General features: G+C 35.5%; 1 pseudogene; it reads left to right on the forward strand.

Moving 5' to 3' along the window:
* The first annotated feature begins 7106 nt into the window (after positions 1–7106).
* LOC124960081 (olfactory receptor 10AG1-like) lies at positions 7107–8058 on the forward strand (annotated as a pseudogene).
* Positions 8059–20068: the final 12010 nt, after the last annotated feature.

Consider the following 20068-nt stretch of genomic DNA (forward strand, 5'->3'; position numbering starts at 1 on the left):
AAATAACTGTTATCTTTTGTAGGATTCTAACTTTAAAAAATCACACTATTATAAATAGTGCAAATTCTTCATTCAAATTATCACTGACAATAATTTTATTATGGTTGACAATCTATTTTCAGAAAAAAATAGAATGATGACCCTTAATTATTCTCTAGTCATCCTTATAAATAAATCTGTTTAAGTGCTTTTAGTTACTCACAATGATATAAAAATTCATGTAAATGTCCTTGGTTTTATTGGTAAAGTAACCCACCTAGGCAACTGGAAAATGTGTTATTTCTTGGTAAACAGTTCTATGACAATTGGACACAATATTGATTAAAAATCCAGCTGTTATGTATCTGTAAGCAGAAAGAGTTGATCTGAGTCCACATGTGAGGAACATACTGACACTCAGTAGTGTATCTATAAAGTAATCCACATTATGTCACTTTTTCAGGTACAGCTGCTGTAAGTGTTTTCTATCCACTGATAATATGTTCTGACTGGGAAGAATTTAGTGTATCACCATAGTTTGACCCTTTTACTAATTCTATTTAAAGTAAGCCATGCATTACTCTCTTCCCCTACCTCTACCTTCCTGCCTCTTCTCTTCCCTTTCCCAGTTCTCTCAGTAGAATCATCAGGCATTCAGAAGGAGTGACCAATGTTAAGTTCCCAAGGCAACAGGGCCTCTATTCCAGTAAGCACATGACTCTACTTCCTGCCTTCAGGGACTCCTGCACTTCAGTCTCACAGTGGTCATACCATGATATTTTGACTTCCCTCATGGTTATTCTTAAGGTCACACCTGGGCGGATCTGTACATGTGCAGTAGTAGCTGAATGACTCTAATGTCACTCTGAGCCTGCATGCCCCAGTTGAAATCATGAGGTTAATATGAAGAGTCTAGCTCATGGAAAGGCAGTCTGTCATAAGGCTTTGGGGTCAGCATGGAGGGTTCCAATCCTTTTTCCACCACACCCTGGCTCTCAAACCTCTGTGCCTCAACTCTCTCACCTAGAATACCACAATGATATTGATAGTTTAATTTTACCACAGTTACATGAGTTCTATATAAAGCACCTGGAATATTTTATTGGATATAATACACATTGCATAAATCATAGTCATTATTAATATAATATTACTGTAAAACTTTCATCTTAATCTGAGACAAATAAAAGAGTAATGGGAAAATTAAAACTAACTCGTGAAAATAAATTTCACTCTTTTCCTACTATTTTCAGCTTTTCAAAGACATATCAAAGGGATAAATAGACAAACAGGTGGAGATATGTAGAGTAATGTTCTTATTTATTCCATACAGAAACACAGTAATATATTTGCTGTCATTGGTAGAGTGTAGACTAAAATGATTCATATGAAATATACATGTGAAGGAACTCTTATGACTTGAAGGTGCTCACAGTTGTCTACTACAACTGCAGAAGCCACATGCTAAGGAACAGCTTAGGTTTTCTAACCCATTAGAAAGTGTTTCTGTGTGAAAATGTGAGTCCAAGAAGTCCCCCTGCTTTTCAAGGGGCATTTATGGGACACTGTCTTATGTTAGATAATATCTGAATGGAAGAAACCTATGTAGTGTTCTTGCTTTGGATAAAGGATTTAAAGTCTTCCACCTGTATCATACAGTACTTAATCTAAACTGTGTTGGAATTGTTAGTTCTAAACAGCAGCTTAGTCACAAATGTCAAAGCATTAAAAATACAAGCCCAAGAAGGCAGTAATGGATCACTGCTAATCTAGGCATCATAACATGTCATCGAATTATCCAGTTTTGCTCCAATATAACCCCAATGTATTACAGTATCTAAATACATATATAACATATATCTATTCAATCTGTTATCAGATCTACTTGCAGTGAACTATAGAGATGAATATTCAAAACTATATAACTGGATGTTCAAAACCAGAATTTATTGATTTTATTAATTCTACCCCTACTGCTCTCTTCTTGAAATTTTGAGAGAGAATAAAATTTATTGGGAATATTTTAGGAGATTCTCAAGGTGAGACATAAGAAAACAACCTGGCATTATGTTCTAAAATAGCTCTTCTGTCTTGCAAATCTAAAAAAATGTCAGTGTAACATTAACAGGTTTTGTTCAATCCTAACCTACTTACTTAAATACTTATCATTCTCTTCTCTCAGTACCACTAAATCACATCCTTCTCATACATTCACTAATGACTTATGAGAAAATATTATTTACCAAATACACTATCACCAGTGACTTCATTTAGTTGGTAAACATTATATTAAATCTCTTATATCTTGACTCCTTCCTTTATCTTTGTTACTGAAACCCCAGAACAGAAAAAAAGTGACATTGTAATGGTACATTTGGGTATAAATGTAACATGGAAAGGAATCATAGATACCAAAGATAGACTGTATAGGTACATTGATTAGAACGTCTATATGTCTAGATTTCCATCAGATACAGCAACTTTTATCTCCCTGCTCAATGCCACTCTAAATCACTGTGGTACTTAATGAGTGAACCTTCCTTTGTAGATCTCTGGCCCTTTACTGTAAAAGAGGGAATCAACCTAGGTTGTTTCTACAGTATTTTGCAATTGGTTTTTAATGTGTCTGTCTGTGAATTCTGATTCCACTTCTATATAAAACACTTCCCAATACTGAGAACATTTAGAAAAAGAAATGGGGTATTTTATGTGCAGAGAACTGCACTTACATCTCTGGGCAGGTTTGAGCTCAAATAGGGTAGACATGATACAGAGATCAGCTTGATGATGTGAATTTCACAAAGATAAACACCTTTAAACCCAGATCTGTTAGTTCTCATCTTTATGATTTGGACTATGCAAGAGTTCTCTAGTATGTTGTCTATTGGAACAATCCATAGAAAACAACATTTTTAAAATAGCGTGTATTAAAATTGAAATAGTTTGCTGTTGGATTGCCTTTGTTAAGATCATGAAAGTGCATACAGGGGAAAGTATTTGCAAATCACTTATCTATCATAGGAACTATAAGGAGAATATAAAAAAAACATGATAACTGTTTGAAAAGAAACAAGTGGACATGATAGCTTCACATGTATTATACATGTGGTATATAGATAACAAATAATCACATAAATGATATCCAAAATCATTAAACTCCAAATGAGATATTGCTACAAAGGTGTTCTGATAGCTAGATTTAAGATAAAATAAATTTCAAATGACAAAATTCAAAATTGTGGAATAAGTATCTGACTTTTGATAAATGGTAGTTCCATACACAGGTATAAACCTTTTAAACCAAGTTTGCTCCTCTATCAGTCTTTAAACATGTGCAACTCTATTCCTATTTGCCATAGCTATACCAAATGTTCTTCTCATTCAGATTTTGTGATTATTCATCCAATTGTGTTGGTTTCTCTGGGTGTTACAAGATTTCTATCATGTTATTACATGAGAGAAGCATGTATGAATGTAAGCTGGTCCTTTACTGTGAACTTCAGGTAGTCACTGCTAGGAATTTGAGATTTTGACAATGAAGTTCAGGTTCTGAGCATACAGAGTCCCACTGGTCTCATGGCAGATAAGTTGGAAATTATATTTTGTAGTTTCTCTTCCAGGTTCTTGTCTTGTGGCTAAATTTTACATGAGGAGTTTCACAAGGAAATTCTGCTTACCTTTTGCACAGAAAGGGATAGGTAAGATAAATTTTCCCCATGTCTCCCCAGGTGTAACCTAGGGCATGTGACCTGCCTGCCCAGGGTGGATGGGTGAGGAAGACTCATGTTCAACATAACATAAGGGTCTGATTAGACCCTTAACTCAATCCTCTCAATTTTCAGTGACAGAAAAATTTTCCAGCTCAAGACACTGCATAATTATATCGATTTTTTTAAATTTAGACTATTTATTTATTTTTATTTTTTTATAGACTGCATTTTGGTTCATTGTACACAAATGGGGTACATCATTTCATTTCTATGATCGTGTGCGATGTAGATTCACATCATCTTTTTAAAGATATCTAAGTTTTTATGTTAAGTAAAGTGCTTATAGCACTCTGATGTTTTCATGTTTTGAGGCTCAGCTTTATTAGTGATTACAAAAAAAAATGAAAAAAAAAAAAAAGAAAAAACAAGAAGCAGGAGAGTTTATGAAGAAATATATGGCCAGATAGGTTTTTGGTTGTTGTACCAAACTCCTTGATTGGCAACAGAATGGTTTAGTTCAATTAGAAGGCTCCTTGGGAAAGCAGTTGATCCCCAGAGCAGGGAATATTTACTACTTAAAGAGTCTTTAAGTAGTAGTTCTGACAGTGGACTATATCTGAGAAAGCAGTTAGACTTTACTTCAAATAAAATAAGTTACCTTACATGAGAAATAAGTTTCTTTCTCATTTTGCTCTTACTTCTCAATCATTCAATGAAGGTAAGCATTGTATTTGACCTTAATCAAAATAGGTAAAAATCAATACTGTTGTCTATCACAAATTAATTTTATGTGTCTGTACATTTAACATTAAAATATATGAAATTTTGAAAAAAAATATTTCTTTATTTAAAGAAACTGATTCACATGAATGTTTTTTTCTGACTTTAATACTTGTATGATCAAAGGAGATCAAAATGTAAAGCACTTCTGAAATGAATGGTGCTCATATCCTAATGAATATCATGATATTCTTTATTATCAACATTTTATATGTGAATATTTAAGGTGTTACTATGTGTAAAAGATGTAATTTATCTGCAATGAGTCTGGGGGTATTATTGTAAAAAAAGAATTTTATACTATTACAAAGAAGATAGGTAACAGGTATTATTGAAATGGGGGTTGCATTTATCCTGGCATTATGAAAGGTATATGCTTGTTATTTTGATCATTGTCCCTTTTCAGTCTCTGGACTGAATTTGAAATGAGTAAATGAAAAAATATATAATTAATATGCTGGATAGTATAGTGAATCACTTCCTGGAGAGTTTAAACTAAAATCCTATCTTTGAAATGTCATTATTAGAGACTGATTACTGATTATCATAAAAACTCAATTACAGCTATTTTCTATATGGGGATCCATCTATTTTTTTTTGTTTCCTTCTTTTTACTTGTATATAATACACATAATTGTACATTCAAATTTTTTCATACATATACACTTGTGTCAGGAGCAAATCAGGGTAAACTTCTCTCCCCAAATAATCTATCAGTTCTTTATGGTGAAAACCTTTAAATGATTTTATTTCATTTTAAATAACAATATAATTTTGTTATCTATACTCACTCTCCTTTCAATGGCATGCCAAACCTCCTAATGCAAGCAACTAGGACTTAGTGCACATGAACCAACCTCACCCCATCCCTCCAGGCCCCAGTATCCCCAACTCTCTTAACCACCACCACTCTACTCTTGCTTTGGTGAGATCAACTTACTGTATCTTTACAGGGTCCAAAGTAAAACATGAAGAGATTGCGCTGAGGATGTGGCTCAGCGTTAAAGTGCTTGCCTTCCAAATGCAAGGTCCCAGATTCAATCTCTAGCAGTGCAAAAAATTTAAATAAATAAAAATTTAAGAGACATAATTATTGCAGACTGTACATATATATATGATCTATATACATACATATATGTGTATAGATAAAGACTTTCAATATTTACTTTAATATTTTGATGCAAATATTATAAATGATGGTAAAATTAATGTATATTTAAATTTGCTCCTCTGAGTCACAAAAAATTCTTTGGAAGCTGAAGTTTCATGCACTCCATTGCTACTTTCATACTTTGTCTATGCATTTTTGAAGTTGAAATCTGGTAACTGTCCACACTTAACCAGTCTTTGCACATGATTAAAAATGTAACTCCCCAATGCAGTAATTTAGTCTCTTATAACTTTCATATGCCTTAACACATGAGATGAATGTTATCTAGGGCCTCCTCAAAACATTGAGAAAAAAATGCGACTTTTGTAAGAGTAAGTGAGACTAAAAATATTCCCACTCAACCTCGCTCCAATCACTATCATGTGGACCAAAACATATGTGTTCAGCATACTCAATCCAGAGTTGAATGTCTGCATTTTGTCTAGGAACCAGTCTAACACCTTTGGGACTGACTAGTCCAATGAAGCAGTCAATGTGACTTACATGCAACTTGTCAACTAGGTAAGCAAGTCAAAATTTATTAAAGAATTATGTATTCCAATGCACATAAAATGTGTAGACAATTGTAAGAAATTTATAATCTAAGACTAGAAATAAGGACAGAACATAGGAAGCGCAAACAATCATACTCCAATATACTCGCACACATGAATGCACTACCACACATAAGGGTAAGTCCATAAGACTTAATGGAAATGATGATATCAGCAACATACAGCATAGTGTGCAAAGGAGTGATTTAAGATGATCCCAGAGAGGAGGTGAAATTTCTACTTTTTTCACAAAATAAATATATAAATTAAGTGTGCATATCCTAGTATGAATTACTTTCTGGAACACAGATAAACATGTGAATATTTTTCCCTGTTGAAATTTCCCAGACAATAAGGACACTAATATTTCCTTTCCTCAACACTATAAAATCACAATAATATTTATAAACTACCACTTTATAGACCTTATATATAAATAAAAATATAGGATACAAGTTAATTTCTATAATATATATTGGGGAGTTTATTATTATTTCTTAATAATAAAGTAACCAAGAAATACAGAAAATCAAATTCGAACTGGAGAATGGAAATACTACAGATAAAACATGACAACAAAAATTATCTTTATTCATTTCTAAGAACAATTTTAGAAGTTGGACAAAATATTTATTTAAAAAGTAAATTAATTCTCAATTGATACTATCAGAAAATAGTTTTAAAACCTGTCTCCCCTCAAAAGACGAGGCAACTGAACAATGTAATCATTGCTATATTTAATAAAATTTTTCACATGGGTGCATTTATTTAAAATTTAAAAAAAATGTTTAAATATAATCTTGAGTACCTGGAAGTAATAATTTGTTCCTTTACTAAACAGAGAAATTAGAAATTTCACCATTCACTGCATTACATATGTGAATGCAAAAGCCCAAGACAGTGAAATGATTTGTACTTCTGGTGAACTCTTTCCTACAGATGAAGCTTGAAGAGGTAGAAGCAGAAGACAATGTCTCCACAGTGGTGCAGTTTGTCCTGCTGGGATTTTCTGAATTTCCAAACCTCCAGGGATTTCTGTCTGGGCTGTTCTCCATCATTTACATGGTTGTCCTCATTGGGAACAGTCTCATAGTCATAATAACCAGGCTTGACCCTGCATTGCACAAACCCATGTATTTTTTTCCTGGCAAATTTTTCTATTCTGGAAATCGGCTATGTTTCAGTCACTCTCCCCAGGATTCTGTTCAGTCTTTGGACTCAGAAAAGAAAAATTTCCCTACTGAGTTGTGCCACCCAAATGTGCTTCTTCCTTGTACTGGGAACTGCAGAATGCTTCCTCCTGGCTGTGATGTCCTATGACCGCTATGTGGCCATCTGCAAACCTCTGCACTACCCTTTAGTGATGAACCCGAAGAAGTGCCATCAACTGGCAGCTAGCGCCTGGCTTGGGGGAATGCCAGTCCAGGTAGGGGAGACATGGCAGATATTCTCTCTGCATTTCTGTCATTCTAACCAAATCAACCACTTCTTCTGTGACACATCCCCCATTCTCAAGCTAGCCTGTGGGGACATCTCTCTGCAGGAGATGTTTATCTATGTATTAGTGATGTTAGTTGCTCTGGTTCCTTTTGTGATGATACTGGCCTCTTACACCAAAATCATTGGCACCATTCTGAGGTTGCCCACAGCACAAGGACACACTAAGGCTTTCTCCACTTGCTCCTCCCAACTGCTGGTTGTGGTTTTATTTTTTGGATCAGCTTCCATTACCTACTTCAGGCCCACATCCAGCCATTCTGCAGGAACTGACAAACTGCTCTCTCTGTTCTACACCATAGTGACTCCCATGTTCAATCCTGTGATCTACACTCTCAGGAACCAGGATGTGGTTGCTGCACTCAGAAGATTATGGTTTAAAACATAGTGTTATGAGTTTACTTCAGATTGCTTTATCTTATTATCACAGTTATTAGGAAACATTTCAGTTCTCTTCATTCTCCTTTTGAGAGCATAACACCTTCAAGTTTATGATATAGTTTTTGCATATTTAAATGATAGCCTTTGGATTGACTTTCTTCACATATTTATATAGGGAAATTTATCTATTTTTCACATTCCACCTAAAAAATATTTTTTCCTATGAAATTGTTAAAGTGCATCACATTTTCCCTATAAATATATAACCAAAATTAAAAATGTTAGGTCTTACACTTTAGATTTAAAGAAAGATTGAACTTTACTTAAATGTGTATACCTCTATAGGGTGAAATTCTTCTTTATTATACTGTAGATGGGCCATCATTACCAAAAATAGTTGTATAATGAGTGTCTGTTCATGAACTACAAAAATTAGTGAATGGATATGTGAATGTTACTTTGTCTTACCACAGAGTTCTGTTAAAATGTATACATTTTTTTTGCCACCAATAAACATTGAGATAACTATGTGCCACAGTGGAATACTTACTTTATAATAACCAAGGAATAGTTATGTGAGTCAGGTGAAGTGGTGTATACCTGTAATCCCAGAAAATCAGGTAGCTGAGGTACAATGATTTCAAGCTTGAGCTTGCATCTGCAACTTAGCAAGACACTCAACAAGTTAGCAAGATTCTATCTCAAAATTAACAATAAATAAATAAATAATATAGACAAACACCAGGATCATAACTCAGTTGTAAACTACCACTGTGTTCAATCACCAATACTAAAAATTATAATGTAAATAGAAAAAAGAATCTTACATGTGTACAGGTCTTATCCTTTCATCCTAAAAACTTGTCATGAGAGCATGGTATAACACAACACTACTGCCTTTTGAAACTGGTTTCTTTTGCTCACATGTTTTCCTCCTTTGGTGTCATGGTCCCAAGATATTTTGCATAAACACTTTTTCTTCCTCCACCTTTGTTTGTTTCTTTTTGTTTTGTTTTTTTGTGTGTGTCGTATGTGTGTGGTGGTGGTGCTGGGAATTGAACCCAGGATGTTATATGTACTAGAACTGTCCACTACCCCACATTCCCACCCCTCATCTCTTTCTTTACTACACTCCAACAGGTCAGTCCTAAACCTATTCCTATTTTATGAAATAGTCATGAATGAAAATTTGCAAGGAAGTGTTGGAAGCTATTTTCAGGAATATGTGAAATCCACACAGCTGCACTACATTATCTTACCTCTTCTTTCCTGATTTTAACCCATTCTATAGTGTTTAAAATTACTAAATCTGTGTGCCCACATTGATGAAAGAAGCACTAATCAACAGAATCAGAAATTACTGCCCATCCTCTATCACATTTTCAAATAAGTTTTTTTTTTTTGCATGTATTTTGGTGTATTTGCATCTGAGAATCATTCTATCCTATAACTTTAAGTGTGATAGTACACACAATGTGTGAACCTGTCTGCTCCTCTCCTGGAAATACAACAGTTCTCCTTTCTCAACCTATATGCATCCTTCACATTTGTAATTAAATTTAGATTTATTCATTTGTATATTATATTCCTGAAAATATGTATGCATCTATTGCTTACAATTTAGTGCTTTATATTGAATCTGGAATTTAGCATAAAGTGCATGAGCAAGACCATACTGATATGACTGTTGATAAAGGTGAAGATTATAACAGAAATGCTTGTGGTAGTTGTTTCTTTCCTGAAATTTGTCAAAGCAGGAATCACAATGACTTTGGCACCAAGGAGTTCCCAGGAGTTCAGATAACTGAGTTCCATGCTTCACATTCTCAGCATAGTAGTTAAATGTCATCTAAATACATTTTATAACAATTAAAATTAGTTAAATACTGACAATATGAATGTTCTTGTTAACACAGAGGATTATTAGAAAGTATAATGATTCTCCTAAGATTGAAATATTTAAAGTTTTATTGGGAAAACATTGAAATGGTACAATTCCTCTAGATACAATTCTTAGAGGAATCATTAGTTATATAGTTTATATTTTAATTCATTGAGTTAACCATACAATTCTATTTTTGTAGAAATGGATATTCCACAATATTATTTATGTGTACAAGCAAGTCTGCTTGTTTACACATTGAAATTGCCTTTAGTAATTCTGATTAGTTTTGATTTTAAAATATTAAATATTCTCAAATTATTTCAATTAACTTGAAATCAATGGAAAATTAATTTTAAAAACCATCAATCAACATGGACACAGTAGAGTTTGCATCTTAGATGACTTAACAAATAATACTTTGGGATTGAATGTTATGTGGTGCATCAGTGAAAAATTTGTGAGTTATGGATCCATTCAAACAAATGTAAAAATTAGTTCTCTTATTCACTGAGATATTTTGATAGACATGGCAAGGATCCCCAGAGATGTCTACATCCTAATCCCTGGAACATCTGAATATACTGCATCACATGGCAAAGGAATCTTGCACTGGTTAGTAAGATTTTTAAATTCTGAGATTATTCAGGTCAGATCAATCTAATAACATGACCCCTTAAAAGAGAAAAAGGAGGAAAGATGGATGTCTTCCATAAACACATCTCCTGAAATGGGAAAACTTATCCTATCACTGGAAGGAGGGTGTTATGGTTTAGATATGAGGTGTCCCCCAAAAGCTCACATATGAGACAATGCAGAAAGGTTCAGAGGAGAAATGATTGGGTTGTCAAAGTCTTAACCTAATCAGTGAATTAAACCCTGGGATTAATTGAAGTGGTAGGGTGTGACTGGAGGAGATTGGAATTGGAATGTGGCTTTGGGGTACATATTTTGTATCTCTCTCTCTCTCTCTCTCTCTTTCTCTCTCTCTGCTTTCTGATGATGTGAACTGTTTCCCTCTGTCACATTGTTCTGCCATGATGTTCTGCCTCACCTAGAGCCCTAAGGAATGGAGATAACTTTCTATGGACTAGGGCCTCTGAAACAGTGAACCTTCAAATAAACTTTCCTCCTCTATAATTGTGCTGCTCAGATCATTTAGTCACAGCAATGAAAAGTTGATTAAAACAGGCCATATCTCACTCAGGGTCTGAGCCCCACTGAGGAAGAGAGGTGCTGCCTGCCTGACTTTTCAAACTAGAGCATCAGCTTTCTTCTGTTTTTGGATTAGAACTAAGGCATGAGCTTCTCCTGGGTCTCAAGTCTGCTTAACTTTCAACAGAACTGCAGTATCTGCTCTTCAGGTTCTGAGGTCTCTGGATTTATATCAGAACTAAACCACTTGCTCTTCTGGTTCTACAACTCACCAACACACCCTGCAGATCTTGGGATTTACCAGAATTACAATAACATAGAAAATGTCCTATAAAAATACAGGCCTTATTATTAACACATATGGATGCCAAAATGGAGTGTATTTGTGTATATATATAAATAACCTGATTGTGTTCTGACAATTGGTATGACAATAAGGCCATTTTATGATATGCTCATGCTGGATCCTGCAATTCTCAATTACATTTTATTATATTGAATGGATCCAATTCCTTGGTGAATTCCTTCATCTTTTTATCATTATTGATCTAGCTTTAAACTATTTATCTACTTTGAAATCATTTAAAATGTTATTGTAGTTATTTTAAAGTCCTTGATTGTCAGGCACAATGAATGAACGTGTCTTTATTTTCAGTGTATTTTGTCTTATTTATTGATTAGAAGGACTCACCTGTTTCCATATGATGAGTTTATTTATTATATGTAATATGGCTTTTTTAATATAACTCTCTGGTCTGGGTATGCTTCTCAGTATACCTATGGTCCAGAGATGAATCTCTATGACTACACAGAATGAAAGAGAAAGAGAAGCTCTCCATAAGTTCATACACACAGAGGGAGACATCAGTAACTGGTCTTATGCTGTCAAAATAAGTAAGCTTATAAAAATATTGGAGTCCATAAATGATAACTGGCACTCCAATCTTAATTTTAGTAGAACTATGTGTACAATGTATATCAGAGTCATTCAGCTTATATTCAGAAACTGTGTTTGCTAACTATGATGTTTTGCCATCATTCAGGATCTCTGCTAGAAGGTGCTTGTCTATGTAACTTTCCCCTTCTCACCAAGCACCTGCTGATTCCAAATGCTGTAGGAGCCTCTATCACACTCACCCTTCTATGTCTCCAAAAGACATATCATAGTCAGTATTGGTGACACTAACACTTTTTAAATTGCATTAGATTTTTTTATATAATTTAAATGGAAACACATAATTTTTATACTGTTTGAATTACTTTGAATCAATCTCCAAATAACTGTTATCTTTTGGAGGATTCTAACTAAAAAAAAAAAAAAAAAAAAAACAATACTATAAATAGGGGAAAGTCCCCATTCAAATTATCACTGACAATATTTTTATTTTGGCCAAAAATATGATTTCAGAAAAAAAAATTATAATGATGATCCTTAATTATTCTCTAGTCATCTTTATAAATAAATCTGTTTGAACTCTTTTAGTTACTAACAATGATATAAACATGCAAGGAAAATTGGTTGGTTTTATTGGTAAGTAAACCACCTGGGCAATTGGAAAATGGGTTCTTTCTTGGTAAGTAGTTCTGTGACAACAGGACTCTTGGTCAAAAGTTCAGTTATTATGTATCCAGATGCAAAACCACTGGTCTGTATCCACATGTGGGAATCATTATGAAGTAATCCACATTGTGTCACTTTTTCAGATATAGGTAGCTATAGGTGTCTAAGTGGCCTCTTGGTTAATAGGCTTGTTGTTAGAGGTGGGAGTCTAAAGCATGGATGCCCACTGAATAGTTGAAATTAATTTATTTTTATTATTCATTTATTTTATTATTAATTTATTTTTTATTATTCAGTAATATTGTGTTCTGATTGGGAAGAATTTAGTGCATCATGGTAATTTGACCCTTTTGCTAATTCCATTTAAATTAAGCTAGGCATTACTCTCTTCCCCTACCTCTACCTTCCTGTCTCTTCTCTTCCCTTTCCCAGTTCTCACAGTAGAATCATCAGGCATTCAGAAGGAGTGACCAATGTTAAGTTCCCAAGGCAACAGGGCCTCTATTCCAGTAAGTACATGACCCTACTTCCTGCCCTCAGGGACTCCTGACCTTCAGTCTCACAGCATCACACCATGATATTCTGACCTCCCTCATAGGTATTCTCAGGGCCACGCCTGGGTGGATCTGTACATGTGCAGTAGTAGCCGAATGACTTACTAATGTCACTCTGAGCCTACATGCCCCACTTGAAATCATGGGGTTAATATGAAGAGTCTACCTAATGGAAAGGCAGTCTGTCATAAGGTTTTGGGGTCAGTATGGAGGGTTCCAATCCTGTTTCCACCACACCCTGGCTCTCAAACCTCTGTGCCACAACTCTCTCACCTAGAATACCACAATGATGTTAGTTTAATTTTGCCACAGTTACATGTGTTCTATGTAAAGCACTTGGAATATTTTATTGGGTGTAACAAGCATTGTATAACATCATAGTCATTATTAATATAATATTACTGCGAAACTTTCATCACAATCTGAGACAAATAAAAGAGTAATGGGAAAATTAAAACTAACTCTTGTGAAAATAAATTTTGCTATTTTCCCACAATTTTCAGTTTCTCCAAAGAGATATCAAAGGGATATATAGACAAATAGGTAGAGCTATGTAATGTTCTTATTTATTCCATACAGAAACACAATGATATATATGCTGTCATTGGTAGAGTGTAGAATAAAATGATTCATATGAAATATACATGTGAAGGAACTCTTATGAGTTGAAGGTGCTCACATTTGTCTACTACAACTGCAGAAGCCACAAACTAATGAACAGCTTAGGTTTTCTAGTCCATTAGAAAGTGTTTCTGTGTGAAAATGTTACTGAATGGAATGTGAGTCCAAGAAGTCCCCCTGCTTTTCAAGGGGCATTTATGAGACACTGTCTTATGTTAGATAATATCTGAGTGGAAGAAACCTACGTGATGTTCTTGCTTTGGATAAAGGATTTAAAGGTTTCCACCTGTATCATACATTTAAAAAAAAATTATTTTTGCAAGCTGCATTTTGATTCTTTTTACATAAATGGGGTACAACTTCTCATTTCTCTGGTTGTATGCAATGTAGACACACCATTCTTGTAATCCTACATGGACATAGGGTAATGATGTCTGTCTCATTTCATTATCTTTCCTTCCCCCACCCTCTCACAACCTCTTTTCCTTCTACATTATTCTCTTACCACCCCCCACCATTTTGTATCATCATCCATTTATCAGAGAAAAACATCTGGCATTTGGTTTTTTGGGATTTGTTATTTCACTTAGCATTCTATCATACATTTTTTACTTTTAACTTTCAGAATTGTTCCTCATAAGCATCAGCATAGTTACAAACATTGAAACATTAACAGTACAGCACTAATGCCATAATTTCATTCATTTGCTGGTAAATGGATGGAGTTGAAGATATCATGCTAAGTGAAGAATGCCAAACCCCAAAAGCTAAAGACAGAATATTTCCTCTGATATGAAGATATTAATTCACAATAAGGGGTAGGGGAATAGGGAAGAATACAGTTACCTTATATTATGTAGTGGGGAGTGAAGGGAGGGGAAGGGATATGGGTGTAGGAAGGTTAGGAGAGTGAAACGGACATTATTACATCATGTACATGTATGACTGCATGATCCATGTGATCCTACAATTTGTACAATCAGGAAAATGATAGATTACTCTCCATTTATGTATGATCTATCGAAATGTATAAATGCATCTACTGTCACGTGCACAAATTAGAACAAAATACATAAATAAAAATAAAATAATAAAAAGTATAAGCACAAGAGGTCAGTAATAGATCACTGCTAATATAGGTGTCATAATATGTCATCTAAGTATCCAGTTTCTCTCCAATATGACCCCAATGTATTACAGGATCTAAATACACATTTAATCTACCTATTAAATATGTTATCAGATCTAGTGGCCTGAAGTATAGAGACGAATATTCCAAAATTACGTAACTGAATGTTCAAAATCAGAATTTATTGATTTTATTAATTCTATCCCTACTGCTCTCTTCCTGCAGTCTTGAGAGAGAATGAAAATTATTGGGAATATTTTAGGAGATTCTCAGTATTAAACATGAAAAACAATGTGGCATTATGTTCTAAAATAGCTCTTCTGTCTTGGAAATCTAAAAAATTGTCAGTGTAACATTAACAGATTTTGTTCAATTCTAACCTACTTACTTAAATACTTATCTTTCTCTTCTGCTCTTAGTACCCGTAAATCACATCCTTCTCATATTAATGACTTATGAGGAAATATTTATCAATTACATTATCAGTAGTGACTGCATTTAGTTGGTTACTATTATAGTAAATCTATATCTTGACACCTTCCTTTATCTTTGTTACTGAAACCACTAAACAGAAAAAAGTGACATTGTTATGTTACATGGGTATGAGAGTAACATGGAAAGGAAAGATAGATACCAGTGATAGGCTGTGTAGGCACATTGATTAGAACATCTATATTTCTGTATTTCCACCAGATACAGCAACTTTTATCTCCCTGCTCAATGCCACTCTAAATCACTGTGGTACTTAATAAGTGAATCTTCCTTTGTAGAACTCTGTCCCTTTACTGTAAAAGAGGGAATCAACCTAGGTTGTTTCTATGGTATTTTGCAACTGGTTTTTACGTGTCTGTGAATTATGAATCTACTTCTATATTAAACACTTCTCAACACTGGGAGCATTTAGAAACAGAAAGGAGTTACTCTATGTGCAAAGCATTGCACTCACATCTCTGGGCATGTTTGAACTCAAGTAGGCTATGTCAGGGGCGGGCTCTGAGGGCCCCAGAGTCTCACCGTGGTCTGATCTCTAAGATGGTGCCTGGCAGCTTGTCAGACATAGCTGCACTCATAAACAAGTTTTAGGAAGTAACTCTGGTTGGCTGTTGTACATGAGGCAATCCTGGTATCTGCCTGGAGACTGTTCCTTGATAGGCTGACTTTCCTGGTAGTCTACTCTCTGATAGGCTGATGTTCTCAATATAAGTCTGAGACTTGCGGAATAAACTTCTTTTGGTTCCTGTGATCAAGAAGAGCGTACGCATTGTGATTGTCCCTGCGGGCGCTGGGCAATCATAAGTGGTGCCGAAACCCTGGAACTCGAGTTACAAAGAAGGAACTGATCAGGTAAATACAGGGTAAGTAAAGTACAGTCTGACCAGGTTAAAGTTCGTGGGATAAGCGACGAGTTAAAGTTCGCGGGATAAGCAACGGAGTTAAAGTTTGCGGGATAAGCGACGGAGATTGAGTGTAAGTGCTTTCGCTTTTGTTTTGCTAGTTAAAGTGCTTTGCATTCTGTTAGTTTAATAGAGAAATATGGGCACTGAAATGTCACGAATGCGCATGAAAGGTCCCTTAAAGGATTTGCTCCGGGCCAATGGAATTCCTCTTGAAACTAAAACAGCCCGAAACTTTTTACACGCAGTGGAAGATATTGCGCCATGGTTCTTGGACGAGGGATTACTGAATATCCCTCAATGGGAGCTTGTAAGGGAGGATTTGAGAGCAGCAGAGAGAGTAAAACCATTACCCCTGGGAACCATGGTCATATGGATGTTAGTTAAAGGGTGTTTAGATACTCCTAATACCAAATGCAGAGAGGCCATAAAACAAGGGGAAGAGGTTTTGGAGGAAATAAAAGAGGAAAGGTCTAAAGCATCAGAAAGGGCGTCAATAAGATCAGAGACAGACAAGGAAAATGAAACTGGGTGTGAGGATAGTTCAGATGAAGAGGAGGATTTACTATGTAGAACAAAAAATCTTGCTATTACAGGATCTACTAAAGAAAAGATGGGGCAAACACACACCACACATGGTGACCCTGCACTCTCAGCTCTTAGAACCAGCCCAACCATCAGTGGCATGTCCTAGTAAGGAGTATAATATAGAAGCCCCAGTCCCCACAAATATTGGGAGATAATTGTTTCACAATTTTCTGCGTCCAAACCTGAATTGATTACTAACCAGGATTAAGGGTTAAAAATGCCCTAGGCATCAAGTTTCTGCTGGAACAGTTTATCCCCTTTCAGATCCAGATCTCAGTCAAGGCTTACATTGAAATGTAAATAGAGAAAGCCTAAAGGCTCAGTAGGAGACCAGTCTCAAACCCAAGAAAAAAAAAAAAAGAAAAGAAGAAAAAAAAAGAGCAAAAATTCTTACCTGAACTCCAGCAAAAGTAAATTTCATGGTGCTTTACTAAAGTAATTAACGGCTGTATCATTTTTCCAGGACTCTTGTTTTTTTGAATTCTACATATTTTTTGAGCTCATGACTTTTTTGATCAGTTCTATTTTTTTTTTTTATTCAACTAGAGTTTTTGAACATCTGTTACATTGCAATGGAGATTCACCTGAAAAGTTTCAAGGCCTTTGATTTTGTGTTATGTGTATGTCGTGCTGTCTGATGTCATGTTTTGTCTGTATCAAAACTGAGCGCTCCAAAAATTAAAAAAATAAAAATGGATTCAAATACTTTTAATTCACGTGATTTAAAAAGGTTCAATTTAAATTGGGTAAACTAATAGAAGTAAAATGTCTTGAAAATAATTCGCAAGTCTTTAGGTGGTCAAATTGATAAAATATTGATGTTAATAAAATATTTAACATCAATTTTTCTAGGACTTTCCTTCAACAAGAAAAAGATGGCAAATACTGTTCAGGACACTTATCTAATATCTTGGGCTTTTTAAAGAAAATAAGTGAATTAGAATTGACATGCATGGGATTACTCAAATGTGTTTGTAGAAAAAATTGTTTTGTGTCATCACTAAACTAAAAACAAGGTTACTAAGAGTTATGTCCTAATAGGTATAATTCTATATACAAAGGGTTCTAAAAGTTTCAATTAGAGTACTATAAACAACAAAATATTTAATCTTATTAAAATAGAGTAATTTTTTTAAATTCAGAAATTTCATAAGAGTTGTTTCAGAATGGGAACAAAAAGGTGACAACAGGAAAGAGAAAATAAAGGTTCTGGGTATGGAAATATATTTAGTAAAACTGAAAAACAAAATGTTTCTGGGTAAGAAAGTGCTTATGTGATAAAATACATGAGGGTCTAAATAAGTGCTAGGAAAGTCTGCAAATAAACAAAAAGGGGGAATAGGGGAGACCTTCAGGTCCCCTAAAGATAAACTTTCTCTTTGCCTCTTTATTTTAAATTTTTTAACTCTGGATAATGAAGGTCGCTCTGCCACTGAGAGACATGGCAATCATAAACAACATGATAGAGCGACGGTAAAATGGAAGGATGTTCTTACAGGACAATGCAACGGCCCAGACCCGGTGCTTTACTGGAGCCACGGCTCGGTTTGTGTGTTTCCACAGGATAAAACATCGCCTATCTAGGTTCCTGAGCGACTAACTCGACCAGTGCCAACGCTACCAACAAGAAACTCGGACCAACATACTCCTGATGACCATGATGCTCGTAGCCTTTCCCTTCTTGAACTAACTTACAACCTCTTTTTAGTCTCTTAGGAGGAACAGTTCAACTATGTACCTTTCCACCTACCCCAGTTTGTGTGTTTCCCCCTTTTTATGTTTTTGCTAACTAACAAAACAACTGCTTCTCTCAATTGTACTTCAGATTTATGCTATCTCTCTCAATGTTGGAATGCTTCTAGGTTTCTGCTGGCAGTCTTAATGCGTGTTCCTACCTTCCTACCAGTCCCAGTCTCTGTTACAGATGCGGAATTGCCAGTGTTACCATCAAGAAACAGGAGAGATTTTGGCATCACAGCGGCCGTGGTCGCCATGGTAGCAGTCTCTGCAGCGGCAGCCACAACCGCAGCAGCAGCATTGACACAACCATACAGACAGCAACAACAATCACTTGGCCAAAAATACAGCTGCAGCCTTACAGACTAAAGAGACCCTAAAGCAACATCTAACAGCAGGCATACTCCTTGTAAATCAAAGAGTGGACTTACTACAAGAACAAGTGGATATCTTGCAAGAACTTTTGGGACTGGAATGTGTTTATCCTTTAAGAGCAGTGTGTGTCACCCCTATTACTTATAATAACCTTAGCTCTGTGGATATGTTATCTAAAAATCTCTCTGTCTACCTTACTGGCAATTGGTCATCTATGTTTGATAATTTAACCAGTCAGCTACGTGCAGAGTCAATGCCACCAGGGTTCAAGTTGCATTGGTATCTAAAGCCCTGGGATTGACAAAACAGTGGGCTGGAACAGTAGCTGTTCTGATTATTATCTGCTTAGGGATAGCCTATGTTATACACAGCCATATCAGAGCTCGCCAAGATGCCTGATGTCATCAATGGGCTATAGTACAGACTTTGACAGCCATTGAGACAGGCACATCCCCCCAAGTATGGCTAAGCATGCTGGACCAGTAGTCAAAGACAGGTAAGATCCGTGGAAATGCATACCAACCTAAGACAGGGTTCTGATGCCTGGAGGTCAGAATTCCAATGACGGGTAAGGATGTAATTTTCCATGGACAACCTAAGACAGGCATGGTCCCAAGTCATCTTTTCTTTATTTAAAGAATAAGGGGGAGATGTCAGGGGTGGGCTCTGAGGGCCCCAGAGCCGCACCGTGGTCTGATCTCTAAGATGGCACCTGGCAGCTTGCCAGACATAGCTGCACTCATATTCAAGTTTTAGGAAGTAACTCTGGTTGGCTGTTGTACATGAGGCAATCCTGGTATCTGCCTGGAGACTGTTCCTTGATAGGCTGACTTTCCTGGTAGTCTACTCTCTGATAGGCTGATATTCTCAATATAAGTCTGAGACTTGCGGAATAAACTTCTTTTGGTTCCTGTGATCAAGAAGAGCGTACGCGTTGTGATTGTCCCCGTGGGCGGTGAGCAATCATAAGGCTAGTCATGACAAAGAAGTCAGCTCAATGATGTGATTTTCACAAATTCAA

The sequence above is a fragment of the Sciurus carolinensis genome, chromosome 11, assembly GCF_902686445.1.
Source record: "Sciurus carolinensis chromosome 11, mSciCar1.2, whole genome shotgun sequence".
In the NCBI taxonomy this organism is placed as follows: Eukaryota; Metazoa; Chordata; class Mammalia; order Rodentia; family Sciuridae; genus Sciurus; species Sciurus carolinensis.